Here is a 22,329-nt window from a genome sequence, read left to right on the forward strand (position 1 = left end):
CAGAGAAGATTCAAGCCTCTGAATGGGCCAAATGGGGAACAGCCAGAAACGACGACTGTACTGAATAACCCGACCCAGATACAGTGCAGCTGAGGAATCAGTGGAAGCCAGTTCATATAAGGGTTCTAGTGGAGGAGTGCTCAGCTTGTGCTCTTTGCCTGTCAAGAAAGTTTTCCGCTGGGGCTGTGGAGAAGTAATTGTGAGACCTGGGAGGTGGCTGTTGGGTGGTGGAGGCGGGTTTTCCTCAGTGCTTAATTTGGAATGAAAGAGGTGCCGGGGCTCGAGCAATATTTTCCTTTCATAACTGTCACAGCAAGCCCAGAGGTGCCGGGGCTAGGAACTGCCAAGCCTAGAGGTGCCGGGGCTCAGCCCTGGGCAAATTAAGCCCTGATTGTCCTGTAATCTCTATGCCAGAAACAGACCGGGAGCTGATACAGCTTTTGCTGCAATGGTTGTGCGCCTCGTCACCAAAAGTAGCTGAATCCTGCCTCTATTGGATGCGTGGCTCAGAGGCTCAGTTCCCACAGAGGCCCTAGTGCGAGAATCCAAATGCACAAGACTCGGTAGTTCAGAAAGCCCAGTTGTTTAGCTCTCACAGTGATCTCTGGCACATTGGCCTGTGTGATCACATATCCCTGCAGCACCCCATGTATTGCCATATACACCTCTAATAACAACACTGCTCACCAGGGACTTCACAGCCCCACACTGGTGCCCAGCTGACGGATCGCCACCCAGGGTAGCCCTCTGCCCCCGCGCAATTGCCGCTCTCTTTTCAAGAACAGACAGAGCTCTCATTCTCATGGCATGGTACCGCAATTCTGGGGCCAGCTCACCACAGGTAAGTCGCTTTCCTCGTTCTGCAATTCTGCTGCTCATCTCAGGTCTTGGAAACAACTTGGTTCCACCCCACTTTGTGGCTGAGGACTGGCCCCAAAAGCAGATTTCCGAGCTGGTGAACATCATCCCAAAGTAATGCCTGGATCCAGCTACTCCGGAGGGAAACTTGCCTCTGTACTTTGCAAATTCCCTATGCATCTGTGGTGGCCAAAACTGTGCCATTTGCATTCCACTAAGTTAACATATTTATAAAGTGTACAGCTTCATTCCTATCAACACCTTGCAGAACCATAATTCCATCTTTGTGAAATACATATCAGTTATTATTTCTTTATTATGAGGAGTGCTTGTTGCATGCCAGGCACCTTCCAAGCACTCAGGAAGGGATGGTCCCCTGAGTCATGGATTTTAGGGCCAGAAGGGTCTATTAAATCATCTAGCCTGACCTCTGAGGCCAAAAGGAGGTGGGGGGGTACTCAGATACACTCAATGAAGCCACACCAGGTGCATACATATAACCGGTTTTATTGCCAAAGTATAATAAGCTTCCCAGCCTTCACGCATTACTAAATACGTGCTTTCCAGCAAGCAAGCATCCATCAATGCTTACGCCCCTTCTGCTATGGACAGTCCCGGACCCTCCAGCCTTGTCCTTGAGGGCTCGTAGCAGGCGCTGCTCCAGCGTGGGGAATTCCTGGGCACCCGCCAGGCCAGGGTCTGCAGGAGAGACTGTTCGTCTAAAGTAATTGGCATAGCTGGTTTTTTATCATCATCACAAGCAGGCTCTGGCAGGAAACACTACTGTTCTCCATTCCCACACTTAACACTCTCAGGCCCTCCTTATCTCTTTACTTGTTTATCCCGTCCAGGGGCTGCAAGCCAGCCCGGCTGGTCAAAGCCAGTTCACTACTAGCTTCCCCCAAACCGTTCTAAAACAGGCCACGGTAACTTGCCGTCAGCCCCAACAACCTCCTCTGTCGTAGGCCATGAAATTTCACCGAGTTATTGCTCCCAAAAAGCTCACAGTCCGAGTACAAGACAGACAAGTAGGCAGATGTTAGAGGAAGGGAAACAATACAAAGAACTGTATCATATCTAAGTCAGCTTAGTTCTCTGTAGGCAGCAGTGGGTCTTTAAGAGGGACTGAAGTGTGGACAGGGTGGGGGGCCTGTGGATGGATAAACAGGAGGATGAGACTGGAAGTGCAGGTGGAGCAGGGAGAATGGGGGTAATATGGAGTTTGACAAGAGATTTTCTCTCCCGCTCCTGTGCTTTTCCAAGTGAAACCCTCTTCCCTTCGCCGTACCTTTCACTAGATAGATCATCTCCGTCCTGTTCCTCACAAGTCAGTATTTTCTGTGAGCCTGGAATTAGACGAAAATAAATTACCGTGACAATGACCCAGAAAACAGCCTCTGTGATCCTTTTCCCCACTCAGGATGCCAAGCTTAGCTTCCATACATAGCACGGTGGGGAGTGAAACCCTCCAAAGAGCAGCACTCTCTCAGGGCATGGGTTATGATTACTGCCCGGGATGCCCTCCGCTCCCATGGCAGGGGAGCCGTTGGTTTGGTGCCTGCTTTTGGCCAGAGCGTTTCAGGACGTGTGCGATCAGGCTCTGACATTTGCAAGGCAGAGATCTCAGGGGGAGCCTCTGCAGCCTAAGTTGTCATCTGGTGCATGAGGGAAAATTTCTTTGAGACCCAAAGACAATCTTACCCCATGACAGTTTTTTCTTAAAGTCAGAGAGTCAGATACAGTCACCGTTAAACATATAATACTGTTGTAGGCTGATTTCCAGCAGATTCTCCTATCTATTTGATTATTGATTAGTTGTATTACAGTAGCACCTAGAGGTCCCAACCTAGACTGAGTTCACATGGGGCTAGGTGCTGTAGAAAGAGAATCCCTGCCTCAAAAAGCTTATAATCAAGATATGAGAGAGACCAGGTGGGTGAGGTAATAGATTTTATTGGGCCAACTTCTGTTGGTGAAAGAGGCAAGCTTTTGAGCTCCGCAGAGCTCTTCTTCAGGTCAGAGCTCCAAAGCACATCTTTCACCAACAGACATTGCTCCAATAAAAAAATATTACCTCACAGACCTTGTCTCTCTCTCTCCTCCTGGGACCAGCACGGCTACAACTACACTACAAACATATAATCACGATAGACAAGGATGGAAGACAGGATGTATTCCTAGCTTCATTTTACAGATGTGGCACTGAGGTCCAGGGAGATAAAGTGACTTGTCCAAGGTCACATAGGAAGTCTGTGGCAGAGCTGGGAAGTGAACCCAGATCTAGTGAGTCTTAATTCCGTGTCTTCACCACTTGATTATCCTTCCTATTATTAGTTATAGGAGGATTGAATGCTTTTTAAAAATCCTAACAAACTTTCCCCCTGGATAACATCTTGTTGCAGTGAGTTCCACAGGTTTAACTAGCCATCATTGGGGTTTCACACCTTCTTGTAAAGCATTTTGTGTTGGCTAGCTGTCTACGACAGGATACCAGAGTAAATGGATTGGTTTGATATGTCAGTTGCTATGCTCCAGATCCTCAGCTGTATCCGACTACCAGGACTGTCACTTACGTCAGACTCAGCTCTATCTCCTCCCTGTACAAGCCAACTGGGTGAGAGATTTCACTGCCTATTCTGTCAGTTACTGACATCAGAAATGCTGAGTCACAGAATCAGAAACTTTGTGCAGGCTGGAGAATTACTTCTGCCTCATTTCAAGCTTCTCCTTCTGGGTGGTCTATTCCCCACTCTGGGTCACTGTCTCACATGTGGGGTGAATGCAAATATTATGGGGCAGATTATCCCACTTCTGCCTACTGTCAGGTCCTTGCACCTTCCTCAGAAGCACCTGGTGTCAGCTCCTGTTGGAGACAGGATACGAGACTGGATGGACCTTGGAGCTGATCAAGTCTGGCAGTGCCTATGTTCCTATGGAATTGTGCATTGTTGTTGATTCTCAACTGGTTAATATGGCCAACAGTTTGAAGCAAGCCGAGTTTGCTTTTCCCTCCTACAGATTGTCAAAATTCTGGCAGGGTTCCAACCCACTTAGTGGCAATTTTGATAAGTCTGGATGCTTCTGCAATTCCTAGAATATCAGGGTTGGAAGGGACCTCAGGAGGTCATCTAGTCCAACCCCCTGCTCAAAGCAGAGCCAATCCCCAGACAGATTTTTGCCCCAGATCCCTAGGAGCCTCAAAGATTGAACTCACAACCCCGGGTTTAGCAAGCCACAACTGATCCATGAGTGAATGTCACGGCAGTGGCTTGGTAGAAGACGCACTTATGCCCCCCCAAGCCAATAATGCACAGTTTCTGCTCTCAGTCATGTGATCAGGTCACCCAGCCGTGCCTCCTTCAGACTTCGAGACGAGAATCGCAATTGCTTTCAAGTGCATTTGAAAATCGGAGAGAAGCCAAGGGGAGCAGGCTGGAATTCTCCTATGCACATCCTGGTCTGGGACGGGTAAAGGTCTCCAAACCAGCTTAAGGCAGCCTTACAAAATGTGAAAACTGGTCTGGCAGAAAATCTACTCACCCGCCCTTTCCTATGATGAACTAAAACACTAACCTATTGATATTTTAGTCCCTTTACTAGATAATGACTCAGGGAGAGCAGGGAAGGGCGTGAAGCCCCCGTCAGCCAGCAGGTGAGGCCTTGGTCCACATCCAAACAGTGAAAGAAATTGGCATCTACTCACATCCCTGAGCTGGCTCCTCAGAAGAGGTCCCTTTACTCCCCTTACACTTGGCTGTGGTCTGTGGCAATCATACATTTCCCATGAATCTAGAGGCCCGCAGCCAGCAAGAAACAACTCCTGAGAGAGCAGCCCTCGGTCCGCACCCCTTCGTCTGAGAATCATGAGCTGGGGAAGTTCCAGACCTGGCTTCCTTCACGCCTCACCTCGTCATACTGGCTGAAGGGGCTTTCGGCTACGTGGGCCAGCATGTATGGAATTCACAAGGCGTCTCCCCGCCTGGCTTGTAGCCCAGTAAGGCTGGCTCAGCATCACGAGAAAAGCAGAGACGAACAAAGGAAATGGTCTGCATAACAGCCAGCCTTACCTGCTGCTCAGACTAAGCTAGAGAGGCCTCGTTCATGCCATTGCAGGCAGCGATTCCCAAGCAACCCACCCACCCTCTCCTCAGCTCCCCTCACCAGGGCAGCGCATCAAAGACCCAGCCTCTGGCATCAGGCGTCTTGTCATCCCTTCTCATGTCGTCCCCCAGTTATAACTTTCCGGTTACATTGAGCTGTACCTTGCCCTTCCCCCACACATGTTCCCCAAGCAGGGCCTGACGCTTTCTCCTGAAACGTCCAGTTCCCAAATCCATTCAGAATAAACAGTGTGGGGCCCTTTACTCCCTTGCCTCTTACCCACCACGTCTCCATAAAGCATCCTCCTCTCCACCGCCTGCCTGAGGAGCTGCGTGTGCATTGGCTGAAGGTGTCGAGCTGAATCCAGCTCACTGTCTGTCTTTAAGGAGAAAGCTGTCGTATTTTCATACTGTTTCCTTTCAGCTGTGTTCTGCCTGGTGCAGCAAATATTGAGTGACTGTCACAGGGTTCCACTCACCGCTAAGGTGCCTCCTAACAGGATGTTAGGAATCATTAAAAAAGGGATAGAGAATAAGACGGAGAATAGCTTATTGCCCTTATATAAATCCATGGTACACCCACATCTCGAATACTGTGTACAGATGTGGTCTCCTCATCTCAAAAAAGATATACTGGCACTAGAAAAGGTTCAGAGAAGGGCAACTAAAATGATTAGGGGTCCCATATGAGGAGAGATTAAAGAGGCTAGGACTTTTCAGCTTGGAAAAGAGGAGACTAAGGGGGGCGATATGATAGAGATATATAAAATCATAAGTGGTGTGGAGAAAGTGAATGAGGAAACGTTGTTTACTTGTTCCCATAATATAAGAACTAGGGGCCACCAAATTAAATTAATGGGCAGCAGGTTTAAAACAAATAAAAGGAAGTTCTTCTTCACGCAGCGCACAGTCAACTTGTGGAACTCCTTACCTGAGGAGGTTGTGAAGGCTAGGACTATAACTGTTTAAAAGGGGACTGGATAAATTCATGGTGGCTAAGTCCATAAATGGCTATTAGCCAGGATGGGTAAGGAATGGTGTCCTTAGCCTCTGTTTGTCAGAGGATGGAGATGGATGGCAGGAGAGAGATCACTTGATCATTGCCTGTTAGGTCCACTCCCTCTGGGGCACCTGGCATTGGCCACTGTCGGCCGACAGGATACTGGGCTGGATGGACCTTTGGTCTGACCCGGCACAGCAGTTCTTATGGTCTCCTGGCCACTCTGGGGATTAGCTCCTTCCAGGTGCAGCGCCCTCCTCTGGCCATCTCTCCCCATGTCTCTGCAACTCCAGGTGCTCCTTCTCTGTGACTTGGCCCTCCGGCCTCATCACCATGCGTCTTTCCCCCTTCTGGGGTAGCCAAGTCTTTCCTCACCAGCAGTCTCAGGCAGGCTGCTCCTGTGGTGCCACTTCCCCAGGGGCTGGCAGGGGAACCAGGGCCTGCCCTCTACTCTAGATTCCAGCCTAGGGGCCCTCGAGTCAGCAGCCAGCGTCTGTTCCCTCCTGAACATTGCTACCTTTCCCTGAGCCTCTTCCCTACCTTTAGGCTCTCCCCACTTCTCTGGATTCACCAGCCTCCCAGGGAGTAACTGTAGGCTAGTTCCCTGCAGCCCCCTGGCTGCTTTCAGCTCCTGGGCTTTATACAGGCCCTGCCTGTTCCTGTCCAGCTGAGCCTGCTTACAATCAATTCCCTGTTCCCTGGCTCCATCTCCAGGTGCAGCCTGGGCCATCCATTGACCTACCTTCAGGCGGGGGGCACAGCCCATCACAGCGACCAACGCGGATCCCTCACAGGGACAAGTGTCTCGCCTGGGGCCGGATCCCAGTCAGTCCTGGTCCCGCTCAAGCTGTTCAGAGTATCGTTCACATTACTTGCATTGCAAACCAGCTGGCTGCAGCACACACAGTCATGTAAGTTAGCGTTTAAGTTGGGTTCACCTCCATGCTGTGATGAGTACGTTGGAAAGCTAAACCGGTTTCCCTGTGTTACGGCCACCAGTGCCCAGTAACTTGGGATGGCTCAGCATTGACTTTAAGTTATTGTTAATCAGATTCGCTACTGCGGGGCCCATGGACCAACCAAATATGGAGCCCTTATGCTAGATGTTGAACAGACACAGAGTGAGAGAGCTCGCAATGGAGAAAAATCACCCGCCTCCTTTCACTCTGCCATGTGTTGTTTAAGTCCTACTCAAAATGAGCAGCCACTCAGTAGACTGTGCAGCTCATGAACTGGCATTTCCTCTCCTTTCTTATGTGCTTTGATGAGCTAGGACCCACTGAAATAAGCAGAGTATTTCAAACCTCAGAGCTATTGTTTCAGGCTCTCTGCGAACTCAGGTAGATATTACAGCATCTGTTACACTTGGATCACACTTTCAAGGTTCTCTTTGCAACCATAACAGCTAGATACCTTTTTTAAAAAAAATGAAAGCTGAGACTCTGGAGAACAATTGACTCAACAATTATCATACAGCGAGATTGCCCAAAGTGCAGGGCACGGCTTTATGGAAATTCCTATGTCTCTACCATACCCACGCTGTCAGGCGGTATAACAATGGCACTTGTTGCAGAAACCACTTTCACTCTACATTGTCTTTCTCAGGGTGGGGAAAGAAAGAGCCCAAATTCTCTCTAGACTTGGATCTCACTCTAAAATACATGTGGGAGGAAGCCTGGAGTTGGAAGTTCCAGTGGTACAAAAATCATCTTCTGCATGAAGAGACCAGCAATCCCCTGAGGGAACTGGGAAGATGAAAGTATCGTTCATCCCACAGTAATAACTGAGAGGACTCAGGCCAGCCTTGCATGTCAATTTGTAACATTAACGTCCCCTGCCATGTTTACCTCACAATCAAGAGCAAATTTATTTTTCACTTCCTGGAGCATTATGTCCAGCACCAGCATGGCAGTGCTGGCGTGAGGGACTCAACAGGCCTGCAGACTCAAATCCAGCCTCTCCACACACATGGGGTGGTTCAGGCAGCAGTAGGGAAAATAGAAAGAGGCAACCCTCATGTGAAGGGACATCTTCTCAAGGGTGAGAGGACAGTTTAGTTTCCCTGGCCCATTCAGTCCCTGGCCTCTTTGCTGAGACACCCACCAGCAGAAACTGTACTGGAGGTGATTTTTGTGTCAGAGGAACCCATGTCTAGTAGGGACTGGGCTGACACCAGCAATTCACTGCCCATGTAAGTGGGTTCACGCTGGAGTTTGGGAGCTGGGGTTGCCCTGCAGGTGCATGGGGACGCAAATTGCACGGTCCTCAGGCCAGAAGGGGCAGCTTCACACGTGGGACAAACAGCCTGCAGGGTTGATGTCTGAGCCTCCATCCTAGCTTGGGAGTCTCATTTGGTGAGGGCAGTTTTATTTTGCATGCGAGCCTCCATAATATCTTTGCCAGGAGAGGCTGTTCAGCTGCCCTGACGATACCCCTCTCTGGCTGGCTCTAGTCTCCTGAAGAGATCTCCCTCCCGCCTTCCCCTCTGCCCCCCAGAAGCTGTTATCCCATCCAGAGTGGATTATAGGGGAGCACACAGCTAGGTGTAATGGGATGAAATAAAGAGCAGGAACATTTACTCTGAACAAGAGCTGGTCAGAAACACTTCAATGGAACCATATTCCAGAACCAAGACGGGCTGTTTTTCTAAAAGCTCTGCTCTAGGAATTATTTTGGGGGTAGGAGGCCAGACTAGATTATCACAATAGACCATTCTGGCCTTGGTATCCGTGAAAAATCTAGGTGCTGAAGAAGAAGCAGTCTTCTCTGAGACCCTTTCTGCCCCATAAGCAAAGGAAGACAGAAGGCAGAAGATTCTGGAAGTGAGCCATTGGCTAGGGAAGTGGTGGAGGGCTTTGGTTTTGTGGAACATTGGTCCATCTTCTGTGGGGTGTGGGGGCTGTGTAGTTTGGATGGCCTCCTCAGTAGAAGGGGTGTCACAGGGCACCTCCATCATTACCTGGCGAACCTCACTGCCTGGCCAGTTCAGGTGGTTTCGCAGCCACAAACGCACATCAGGTTGTTTATCTTTCTCCAGGGTGCGCATTTATTTCCCCTCTTACGTCGCAATACCATGCAACACAGGCTTATAGCAAGAGCAGGCTTCCTTGCAGCCCTCATTCCCCAGTGCAGGCTCTCCCTGTGAGTTCCCTCTTGACCTGCCCCTGGCTTCCTTATGTTCTCCCCAATTACCTGGTGAGCCCTGTGATTGTCACTCAGGTGCTCACAATCCCCCCCCCCCCAGAAAGGGTGTAACTGCCCTCTGCTGGGCCTGCAGCCTCCCCCACACTGCAGCAATACCAGCGACCAGGGGGCTGCTGAGAGCATCCCGTCCCAAGGGGGGACAATGTCTGGAGCAAACAGGCTGGCTGGAATAGGCAGAAGGGGATGAAACTAATGGCAAAAGGGGGAAGGTAAAAAGAGGGAAGATGTGAGCACTCAGCACAACATCAGGATGCTGAGAACAAAATGAATCAAGGAACCAAAGGACATGAAGAGAAGAAATTCTCTAATTGCCTATACACCAGTGCTAGGAGCCCAGGGAGCAAACGAGAGGAATTGGACTTGCTCATTTCTGAGCATAAATTCCAGCTAGTTGGTATTGCTGAAAGCTGGCAGGAGGAGTCACACACTGGAATGTTAAAAATCAATGACTGTAGCCTATTTAGAAAGGAACAAGTGGGCAAAAGGGGAGAGGGAGTGGCACTATATCAAAACCTGGTTCCAAGTCATTGATAACTAGAAGACAAGATAAGAAGGATGCTCTTGGGGGGAGGGATAGCTCAGTGGTTTGAGCATTGGTCTGCTAAACCCAGGGTTGTGATTTCAATCCTTGAGGGGGAGCATTTAGGGATCTGGGGCAAAAATCTGTCTGGAGATTGGTCCTGCTTTGAGCAGGGGGTTGGACTAGATGACCTCCTGAGGTCCCTACCAAACCTGATATTCTATGAATGCTTATGGATCAGCCTTAACAGATATAGGACAAAATCATGTATTAGTTGGTGCCTGCTACAGGCCATCAAATCAGTGAGGAAACAGGCTGGCTGCCTCTATACACACTTGTCTATAAGGTGCAGGGAAAAAGAACCTCAGTGATTGTTGGAGACTTCAAGTTGAATGACATACAGTGGAGGTTTCATGCTGCCAATACTAAAACATCTTTGCAATTTCCAAACATTATAGATGACAATTTCCTAGCTCAAAAAGTATTGCAGCCAACATGGGGGAATTCTATACTAGACCTTGTCCTAACAGATAAAGAGCAACTGATCAATATCTCTGTTCAATATCTTCATCAACGACTTAGATATTGGCAAAAAAAGTACACTTATTAAGTTTTCAGATGATACCAAACTGGGAGGGATTGCAACTGCTTTGGAGGACAAGGTCATAATTCAAAATGATCTGGACAAATTGGAGAAATGGTCTGAGGTAAACAGGATGAAGTTTAACAAAGACAAATGCAAAGTGCTCCACTTAGGAAGGAACAATCAGTTTCACACATACAGAATGGGAAGAGATTGTCTAGGAAGGAGTACGGCAGAAAGGGATCTAGGGGTTGTAGTGGACCACAAGCTAAATATGAGTCAACAGTGTGATGCTGTTGCAAAAAAAAGCAAACGTGATTCTGGGATGCATTAACAGGTGTGTTGTGAGCAAGACACGAGAAGTCATTCTTCCGCTCTATTCTGCGCTGGTTAGGCCTCAGCTGGAGTATTGTGTCCAGTTCTGGGCACCGCATTTCAAGGAAGATGTGGAGAAATTGGAGAGGGTCCAGAGAAGAGCAACAAGAATGATTAAAGGTCTTGAGAACATGACCTATGAAGGAAGGCTGAAAGAATTGGGTTTGTTTAGTTTGGAAAAGAAAAGACTGAGAGGGGACACGATAGCAGTTTTCAGGTATCTAAAAGGGTGTCATCAGCAGAAGGGAGAAAACTTGTTCACCTTAGCCTCTAAGGATAGAACAAGAAGCAATGGGCTTAAACTGCAGCAAGGGAGGTTTAGGACATTAGGAAAAAGGTCCTAACTGTCAGGGTGGTTAAACACTGGAATAAATTGCCTAGGGAGGTTGTGGAATCTCCATCTCTGGAGATATTTAAGAGTAGGTTAGATAAATGTCTATCAGGGATGGTCTAGACAGTATTTGGTCCTGCCATGAGGGCAGGGGACTGGACTCGAGGTCCCTTCCAGTCCTAGAATCTATGAATCATATGAATCTATGAATCACAGTTAATGGGAGCTTATGCACAAATGATTATGACTTGATCACATTTATAATGTGAAGCAGAATAAATTTCAGGCCAATAATATATATACCTGGTGCTTTAATAGGGTCAGCTTCACAAAGCTGAAACAATTATGAGCCAATTCAGCTGGGAGGAAGAATTTAATCAGAAAAATGAGAATAATTGGGAATCATTTAGGAACACTTTACTAGATGCCCCAAAGCCCCAATTGATGAAGAAGGGTGTGCTGCTTAAAACAATCTGGTTTAGAGGGGAAGTGAAGGCAGCTGTACATATACATATTATATGAAACAAATGGAAGAAAGGGGAAGTTGATAGTAAAGAATATAAATCAGAAGTTAGTAATTGCACAAAACTGATAAGGGAAGCCAAGGGACTCAAGGAGAAATCTGTGGCCAGAAGAGTTAAGGGCAATAAGGAGTTTTTAAAATATATCAGTAATAAAAAGAATCCTGACAATGGTATTGGTTCCTGACAATGGTATTGGTTCCTTCCTAGATGAAAGTGGTCGAATTATCAATTAGAATGTACTGTGACAAAGTTCCTCCTTTACCTTGGTGGGTCCTGCGCTTATTGGTGGATTTGCTCACCTCACAGATTCACCCTGTGGGTCAGGAAACAGCCCAGAGACCTTCCCCTCTGGTAGAAGCCACAGTCCAGGTCAATTCCTCCTGTGTCTGATCAGGAGTTGGGAGGAACCCAGGCCCACCCCCTACTCCGGGTTCCAGCCCAGGGCCCTGTGGATTGCAGCTGTCTAGGGTGCCTCGTGGTACAGTTGAACAACAGCTACAACTCCCTGGGCTACTTCCCTATGGCCTCCTCCCAACACCTTCTTTGGCCTCACCACCAGACCTTACTCCTGATGTCTGATAACGCTTGTACTCCTCAGTCCTCCAGCACTATGCCTGCTCACGCTCAGCTTCTTGCACACCCCTTGCTCCCAGTTCCTTGCATGCACTTGCTCCCCCTGGGCTGACTGGAGTGAGCCCTTTTATAGCACCAGGGGGGCCTTAATTAGAGTCAGGTGCTTAACAGCCTCACCTGACTCTTAGCAGGTTAATTGGAGTCAGGTGTTCTCATTGGCCTGGAGCAGCCCCTGCTCTGGTCACTCAGGGAACAGAAAACTGCTTATCCAGTGGCCAGTCTATCTCCTTTCTACTACTCTGCTGTTCCCAACTGGGTCTATCACAGTAGAAAAGGCAGAAGCGTTCAATAGATATTTCTGTTCTGTATTTGGGGGGAAAAATCGGATGGAGTATCACCATAGGGTGATGATTACACTATTTCCATTCCACTAGTATCTCTGGAAGATGCTAAACAGCAGCTACTAGACATTTTTAAATCAGCAGGTCCAAATAACTTGCATCCAAGAGTTTTAACAGAGCTGGCTGAGGAGCTTGCTGGCAGGGCGGTGCAAGGATGTTTCGCGCCCTAGGCGGCAGTCCGTCTGGTATCAGGGCGGCACGTCCGGGTCTTCGGCGGGAATTCGGTGGCGGGTCCCTCAGTCCCTCTCTTCCTCTTTGAGCTGCCGCCAAAGTGCCGCCGAAGAGGAAGAGAGGGAGTGAAGGACCCGCCGCCAAAGAATGGAGCGGCGCAATTGAGCTGCCGCCGAAGTGCCGCCGATCGTTCCCCCGCCCCCACTGCTTGAGGTGGCAGAAAACCTGGAGCCGGACCTGCTAAGAACCTTGGGATGTACCCCCCCCCCGAAGTCCTAGCCATGCACATAAGTGAGGGCAGTGCCGGTGTGGATACAGCCACTCGGGTGTTATTACAGCCTGGCTGCTCACAGGGGGGCGGGGCTAACCCAAGAGCAGTAATTGGTCTGAACTCCGCGCTGAAGACATACGCAAAAACGTTTGTCCAGCCCAAGCAGCTGGATTTTGGTCTGTACTAAACTGGTTAAACTAGACAGCCCCCTAGACTTGAACTCCATCCTTTTAGCACATGCTAAAGTACAATTGCCTTGATTAGACGTCTCGACTAGCGTTGCGGGGCCCGTCTACACTGCGTTTTAAACCCTTTGACAACGACTCTCAGAAGTGGGTCCGCAGACTCAGGCTCGTGTTAGCGCTAAAATCAGCTGGGTGGCCATTCGGGCTCGGGCTTGGAGGGGGCTGGGCTTCAGACCTTGAACTCCAGCCCAGGCAAGAAGGTCCACGGGGCTGTTTTTAGCACTGTAGCACGAGCCCCAGTCTGTATCCCCCGGCTCTGAGACTTGCTGCTGTGGGTGTTGTTTTTTTTCTCTGTGCAGACCTACCCTCAGAGGTGTTAATTCGATCACCCACCTTTGTAGCCTAGCCTAACAAGGCCTTTGAGAGGTCTAGGACATGTTGTCTGGAGGCTACACTATAGGGTGTGTCTCCATAGCATCTGGGAGGGGGCTGCCCCGCACCGGCAGACGATACACTAGTTCTGCTCGAGATAGCACCCTAACAAATGCAGCGTGCCGTGGTGGCACGGGCGGCAGCCGGGGCTAGCCCCCCGCTATGTACCCAGGGGATCGAGCAGGTTTGTACGCGGGTGACCAGACCAAGCCTCCACGCGTGGCACCAGGCCCACACTCCTATTTTTAGCACTTTGGCTCAAGCTGAGCTAGCCCGTCTGTCTACCTGGCCTAGGATGCACCCTTCCAGCGGCTGTGTAGACACACCCAGAGTAAGTACCTTCCAGGTAGGGAGTTGGTCTCTATCTCTTCTAAAGCACAGGGTCTGCGCCCTCACTCTGCACCTTCTGGGGCTCTGAAATCCCCCTGCCAGAAGCTGGGAATGGGCGACTGGGGATGGATCACTTGATCATTACCTGTTCTGTTCATTCCCACTGGGGCACCTGGCACTAGCCACTGTTGGAAGACAGGATACTGGGCTAGATGGACCTTTGGTCTGACCCAATCTGGCCATTCTTATGCTTGATGTGTGGCTCTGCTCCTAATTTCATACGACTTGTGCCTATAAGACTCGGCAGCATTTTGCTACTGTTAAATGGGAAAAAGAAAGGGAAAAAATAATGAACCACACACAACCATATTATTAAAATGAACTGTTTATATTATCTCAGTTGAGTCAATACATTATAATGTATTAAAATGGAAAGGTACAAAATTGAAATAAATACTTTCTGATTCATGTATAAATCTTTTGTCAAGATGACTTTTTTTGTTTTTCATCAGTACATGTTTCAATAAAACATTTAAAATGACATTTAAAGTATCATTTAAAATATGGTTCATGGAAGAAAAAGTTTAAATCAAACAACTTTTGGCTTGTTTTGGCATGAGATCTTGACACAATCTGGGTTCCCCAAAACCACGTAAATGGTGGTAAAATATAAATGCTCAAACTCATTTAAAAAAATAAACAGGCTTTACAAAACCCTCTTATCCTTGACTCAGTCACTTTTCTGTATAGTCTGCACTTACGATATATACATTCATTATTGTCCAAGGGAAGACAGCCACTGACTTTCATATAAAGAGCTTGGTGGAGAGGCCTAACATACATTATGCAGCTGACGACAATTAACACGGTTTTAAAAAAATTCCCGATGGCGCAGATAACAGCACGGAACTCAAAACTTACAAATGGAACCAGGAAGAGGCTAGCACGTGGTCCAGATCTGAAGCAAAGCGGGGGTCACTTTGGCCAGGCCTACACAAGCAGTGCTTGCTGGTATTAGCTCTACCATATTGTCAAAGCGCTCCTATTATGGATGTAGTTTATACCGGCAAGTGTTTTTGCCAGCGTAGCTTATTCCAGCTCCTCCCCGAGCGACATAGGCTATATTTGGAGTATAATGGTGTCTGCACTATAAACTTTTTCATTGGCACAGGGGGGTGCAATCTGTGACCAACCCCCTAGCGTATTCGCAATTATACCAGCAAAACTGTTCTTTTGTTGGTATAATGTCTTTCGCTTACGTGGGGGTTGGAATAAGCTATGCTGGCAAAAGTGGTGCTGGTATAAGCTATGTCCACACTCGGAGCATGTTAGACCTGGTCTTTGTGAGGAAAGGACCGTGTTCCGTGCACCTTCGAATTGCAGGGTGAATCTCACTTCAGGACCTTTGGCATTAGGGCATTTTAGTCTCAGTCAGCGTCCTTATCAGGATCTTGGACTAGGTGTCTTGTTGTGCTTTAGTCTAACAGTGTGTCGGTTTGTTTGTAACCTCCGGACAAGATGTGCTCTTGGTCATGAATCTAACCAACGTGCTTATCCTGTCAGGCTACACGCTCCGTTGGCCTAAGCCTGAGGGATACCATCAGGAACATGGACACTGAGGTCCAATGACCCTGATGGAAGTGGTGGGATTTTTTTCAGAATTCAGTATTTCAACAAAAAAAAGTCAACATTTCAAATTTGACCAAACGGGAAAAAAATCAACTCCCTTTTCCCACTTTCCCCTCCCAACATTCAACCAGCCCGCCAGCATGGCAAGTCTCTTGTAATAACACTGAGGGCATATTACACTGCGTAAACCAAAGGTGGTTTTCAAGGCAGTAAAGACTTTGTGGACCCAGAGATGTCTACAGCCAATCCCTCTCCAATTTGAGGGCAAACAGGATGGGGGTGGCTGTTTTCTCTGTAACTTCTTCAGCAGGGTGTTTGATTTCACTGGGTACAGTTAACTCTCTTGCAAAATAAGCTGCTACAAAGTTACAAAAACTCTTCCTGTTGTGTAGCAAAGTGATCAGTCTTTGGGAGGGCCTGTGCTAGATACCTTTGTCTCTGACAAAGGGCTACTCCATCACGAGCAGTTCCACTGAAGCTATTAGAATCGGAGAATCTTTGTTGTTCTTCCTGCCTAGCTTTATGAAAATGGATCAGTTAGATAAAGTCTGGGGCGGATCCTCAGAGGGGGCAAATCAGTGTAACTCTGTTGTAGCCAATAGAGAGATGCTGACATACACCAGCTGAGCATCTTGCCCTCTGTATTTTCTAATCCCGGAATCAGATTTGGTATAAATCAGACAAAGAATGGAAACAGAGTATCTTTGAATGCTGCATCTCCCAGAACGTGGAGACTCTTTGCGCTTGTTTTACTAGCGGTCTTGTAACTGGGCAGCTTTTCCTTTGGACACATTAAACAGATTAATCAGACGCACCAGAAGAGTCTTTCATGAGTCGTCTTTCCTTCTCCAGCAGGATAAGCTGTACAGCTTTTATTTCTCCATTATTCGTCCTCTCTAATTATGCCCAACTTTAGCGAAAACCATAAATGCTACCCTAGCCGTGAGGTTGGTTTAGACTTGGGAATACTCTCCCAAGGAGAGCAGTGGATGTTCCTTAGCCTGAGAGAGTGAAAACCGGATTAGACAAATCTCTAGCGAACACAAGGGAGGGAACAATCCTGCACTGACAGTGGGATGGTTTAAGTAACGTGTCTTTCTTTTCCAGTCCCAATTTCTATGATTCAAGCTATGTAGTAAATCTGTCTGCTACAGTCTGAGCCCACCAAACAAAGTGCAGTACGATCTAGGGCCTGTGCCACTGGTACACCAATGCATCGCCTTCTGAATAAAGCACAAAGTTGATCTTTTGCTTCATTCAGAAATGAATTTCCTCTGCACATTATTCTGGTTGGTAATGGGCAAAAGGATTTTCCCGGCCATTGCCATGGGGTTATAGGACCACCTGAAAATTGGTAGCTTAAAAAGTAGATATAAGTGATACCCAAGGTCTATTCAGAGGATTTTGCAATTCAGTGAATTGTTGGTCATGGTGGCGTAACGATTATGCACTTGTCAGGCATTTTGGATGGTAGGATAAGGGGCTCTATTCTGCTGTTTATCTCTGCTTTGCACCCATACAGGCCATAAGTCAGCAGGAGTGGTGGGCTTTTTTTTAAGTTGTGCTGGGATTGCTTTTATACACAGTTTGAATGGGTAATCAAAATAGAAAAATTCAGAGCGGGTGTAGTTCCCATGCCTAGCAGATAGCGGGCGATATTGCAAATAAATAATACTATAACTAATAAATGAAATCTCCTTACCCTGATTCATCTTCCTCATTCAGCTGAGCAAAGAAAAGTTAATGAATGTGTGTACGGTAGCTAATCTAAAAATGACAATAATAATACTGTGCACTTCTACAGCACCTTTCATCCAAGGATCTGGAAGTGCTTCACGGACATTAATTAATGAAGCCTCACAACACCCCCAGTGAGGTAGATATTACTATACCCAAATGGGTAAACTGAGGCACCGAGAGGTGAAGTCGCTTGTTCAAGGTCACCCAGCAAGTCAGTGGAAGAGCTGGGAACAGAATCAAGGCATCCTGGTTTCTGGTTCCCTTGCTCTAACCCTTAGACAACACTTCCTCTCTAAAAAAGAAGACACATGGCTGGCTGGGGCGGGCGCTGATGAAGTGCTCATGAGGTGATCCATCCATGGGAAGGTAAAGATCCCGCTCCAGCTTCTCTGGATGAAGTACAGTGTTGGCCTGCTAAGGGGCAACCGAGGAGAACAATAGCAAACAAAAAGAGACAGCTCACAACGAGCGACCACCCAAACTTGGGGGTGATCTGACTCCAGCATGAAACTGCTAAAAACCAAGAGCTAACTCAACTCAAAAGCTCATTTGCAAAGCCCCCTGCAACCAAGTTCACATGACCCAGATGCATGATGGACAACACCAAAGGGTGTGCTTTCACAGATGCACCAGCTGTCCCCTCAACCACCCTGCTATCTCCCCACCTCACTGAAATGCATTGAAAAAAAACAGGGAAAGCCACGTGGAATGGTGGGGATTCCCCCCTCTACCCCGCTGCAAAGGGTTCACTGGGGTATTTCCTGCTTCAAACATTTTGCAAAGTGCGACCAGTCAGAGGTGATGCAGGAGAGTTTGTTCCCTTGGGAACGTTGCAGAGGTAGCACCGGATGCAGGGTTTGCTATAATAAGGTCTTTATTTTTTATTGCGTAGGAAATAAAACAGTCGCATAAAATCCTGCATAAATCCACAACTCCCACCTGCGCGATCTCTGCTTCATCTGGGCCTTTGCAGAATATTTTCAGGGCTTTAATTTAAAGAAAAGAAAAGAAGAAAGCTCAGCTGCCTTGGGTAGGGACTCTACGCCTGCTGCACTAGTTGGGCGAAGGAGAGGGAAGGGTACATGCTTGCAGACAGCCATCTAAGTGGCATGTTGTACAGTACGAACTGGCCAGTGGAGCAGTATGGCTGGAGACTGAACCAACAGGGGCTTTTTTTTAACGGGGACTTGAAACCGAGCTCAGAATTTGCTTAGGCCAGGTGGTCCGTAGTGATGTTCAGGCTGGGGCTAGGAGACTGACGTCTCTCTCGGGAAGCGGGCTCACTTCAGTGTGCTGAGCCTGCTTGGCAGCTTGTGTAAATCGGTGCCGCTCCAAAGACTTTCCAGGAGCTGTGGGAACGTGCACCAGCCCAGTGGCTGACTGCCTTTTGTGGAGCTAACTCACCACAATGGTGCGACTGGAAGGATCAGTGAAGACTGAACAACCAGTCCCACACCAGATATTAAGTTGTGAGGAGATCTATTGAGAGAGAAAATCAGATGCTGAGGGTGCTAAAGACTTAGGATGCTGCACCTAGACTAAGGGCCAGATTTCCAATGGCATTTAGGTGTCTAACAATGCAGATAGGCATCTAGTGAGATTTTCAAAGCTATTTAGGTGTTTAATAATGCCAAGGCACCTCATGAGAGTGGCATGCAGCTGCCTAACACCCATTGATTTAAGCTCGCCAGGCACCTATCTGCCTCTTTAGGCATCTAAATACCTTGAAAATCTTACCCGAAGTTTCCTAAGAGCGTTGAGATAGCACCCAGTCCTACTGCCATTGGAGTCAATGGCAAAGCTGCTGATTTCAGTGGCAGCAAGATCAGGAGCCATAAAGAGGATAACACCTAAACTGCATTTGTCAATAAAGGGTGAGATTCGCCCCAGTCCTGCGGTCCACGGCAAGGCTTTTTCTGCTATTTAAGCTCCTTTTAAAGGAGGTCACTGTTGTAAAGAGGCCATGTGCAGGACCTCTGGGCTGGGCTGAAGAGCACCTCAAGAAAGCACACCCCAAACTGCAGCATTAGAAGAAGAAACACTTTCTAACTGAAGAGGGCTATTCAAGGCCAAATCCTCAGCTGGAAAAATCCCAAGTATTAAAAAGAATAGAGAAACCTTTCAGGGGGTCAGAGTACTGATATGTTGTGCCTGATGGGTGCTCCAGCTACCATCCGAAGCAGAGGGTTTTAAAATATTTAGGGTCTGATCCTGAAGTTTTTTCCAGGCAAATCTTGTCTTCGGTGGCAGTTTTGCTGGAGTAAAGACTGCAGGATCCATCCTTCCATCTTACAGTATCTATCTGAATCAGAAGAAAAGGATCCCCTGAGTGTTGTGCTACAAAACATGGAGCTGATTCACCTCACTCCAGTATTACACCTTCATTGGCTTAAATGGAGAAGGAACTCCCGATTTACATCACGATGAGAGGCGAATCAGGTCCCCTGTGGTCAATGCTACGGTGAAACAAATGCTATCCCAGGTTCTCAGCCATCCAGGGCATCTCAAAGCAAATCACAAGGTTAATGGCATCAACAATCAGCATCAAAGCCACATGGGTTCCCACTCATACCTCCTGATAGTTGACCACAGGACTGGATATGTTTTTACACTTCAAGCAGGAATTCCTTCCCGCCTCAGATACCAGGCTTCAGGATTTATTTTACAATTAAATCAATCAGTGGGACAGCATTGATTGGATGGGAGGAGGCAGGGGCGGCTCTAGGAATTGCGCCGCCCCAAGCAGGGCGGCACGGCGCGGGGGGCGCTCTGGCGGTCGCCGGTCCCGTGGCTTGGCGCGCTGGGGTCTGGAGCCGGCCCTGGGAGGAGGGCTAGATTGTGGATCTGCCAACTGGCCCTGAATAAGGACATCATATAGTTGTTCTGCTGCTGAAGCAGAGCAGGGACTGAATTGTGACCAAGAGTCATAATTTGGTCCCCGGCTCCCCACTTGCTCCAGAGGGGGAAGAAATCTGTGCCGGGCCTATCCCTGTTGCAGATCCCCACTTTGGGACTACTCAGCTGCACTGGCCAATGCACCAGGGCAGAGTCAAGGCCTCCCCCGTTCTCTGTCTCTGCTTACCCACTCCCCAGGCCTCTGCCCAAGAAGGAGAGTTGTGCCTGTGCAGAGGCAGCTCCTCCCTGAAGGCTGTTGCCAGTGATGCAGATTGTCCATGCAGGGAAGTAAAGGGTAGCTTTCCGTCCTTTTATTCCCCTGTGCGCGTATGTTGGATGAGACACAAACTTGCCTCATCTGAATAAGAAGGTTTTTAGATTAAAAAAAAAAAATCAGTGAAAACAGGGGAGGTTATTTGGCAGTTTCCTAGTTTTAGATTCCTCTGTAGAAACCCAAACACAACAATATTTGCACTAGCCCAGGATAGCCGGGAAGTGCGACCGACTAGAAGCAGAAAATGAATTGGGCCCTTTTAGTTTCATTGACCAAAATGAGTGAAAAAATAAAGAGCAGACAGACCACATCTGTGCTGATTAGAGAATTCGATATTTTTAATCCTTTCATTAAATTCCCCCCTGCAGATTCAACTAGATAAAGTATTCTACGCTTTCTGCACTAAAACCCGTTGCATATGGTTGCTGTGTGCTGGGAGACAGCAGCCAGGTTCCAACCCAGAGGTGGCTGCATTTCAGTAGTGGAGGGTATTATCATGCTATACAGCTTGTAACACCACTTGAAGTTTGTAAAGCCCTTTGAGAGCCCCTGGGATGAAAGGTGTAATAGAAATGAATAGGTCTATGGAGCCCTTGCTGTTATTTGTTTTTGGATAAGATAACCAGAGGCTTTTCAGGCATCGGAGGCAAATATATACCGACACATTAACCTCCTTTATTAGCCCAAATCTAGAAGCTCTTGAGTAGGCAAAACTTCCAGAAGCCAAGAACTGGCCGATTGTTATGGTGGTGATGATGATGGAAGGAGCTTGTGGAGTTCGTGCTTAAAGTTTGAAAACATTCCATGTCCAGTGGTTCAGCTGCAATGAAGGAGAAGTAGAAACTGATCGGGGCTTTGATACTAATGGCCATGTATTGATTGTGAATATTAACAATCGTCGTTGCTCATTAACACTGCAATTCCCCAGGAGTGGTAAACACATAGCATTTGGGTCTATTTCCTATTCAACCCATAGGGCCAAATTCTGCTCTCTGTGGCACAGGTACAAGTCCCAGTGAATTTGTGCTTGTGGTCACCATGTGCAGAATTTAGCCCAACTGTTTTGGAGGGTTTTAGGGGTTTTTTTTCAGTCCACTTTCTGCTATTTATTACCCCATTAATTTCAGTGATGTTAGATGGCTGCAGCTGAAGGCCAACTTTGGCCATTATCCCTCAGCCAAGCCCTGGCACGATCCTGATAAAACACACGCTGCTGAAAGTAGAATCCCATCGCCCAGAGAGCATTGCTCATCTCGGGACCAAATCCTGCTCTCAGACCTACTGCACTTTCAGAAACGCTTGGGCCAGATTCTGAGCTCAATTACACCCAGCGTCGGTCCAGAGTAACTCCATTCTCGCTGGTTCTAACCGAGATCACAACCTGGCCACAAGCGTGTCACAGCTGGGGGATACGATTTGAAAGGGGGGGGGGGGAGGAGAGCTGATTCAAACCTGGACTTTATAGCAAGTTAAATGAAATGCAACCGAATTAGAACTGTGATGCAAAACATCATTTTGCTGGACGAAACGCAGTTTCCACAACTTGGTTTTAAGGAACAGTATTACATATAGATAGATACACTATGCTAGATCTTGAGAAAAAAATAAATATGCAAAATAAACTAAAACATACAGTATAGGGGATATTCCAATCAACAAACCAATCACCATTAGAATCAAAAAGTAAACCATCCTTTCACTTAGGACCTGAACAACATTTCTCAATGCACTAGGTACATTTTAAACCATGCAAGTTTACACAAACATCTTAACTAGGTTTTTTGTTTTTTTTTTTACTTTTTAAAACACCAACATTATGCATTTCTTTGTTAATTATATTGGTTAAAGTCACAGCCAGTAGCTGCCAAATATCAGATACATCATATACATATTTTTATACAGAATCTGGACAACACAACATTACACATCCTAG

Source organism: Mauremys mutica, chromosome 3 (genome assembly GCF_020497125.1).
Source record: "Mauremys mutica isolate MM-2020 ecotype Southern chromosome 3, ASM2049712v1, whole genome shotgun sequence".
In the NCBI taxonomy this organism is placed as follows: domain Eukaryota; kingdom Metazoa; phylum Chordata; order Testudines; family Geoemydidae; genus Mauremys; species Mauremys mutica.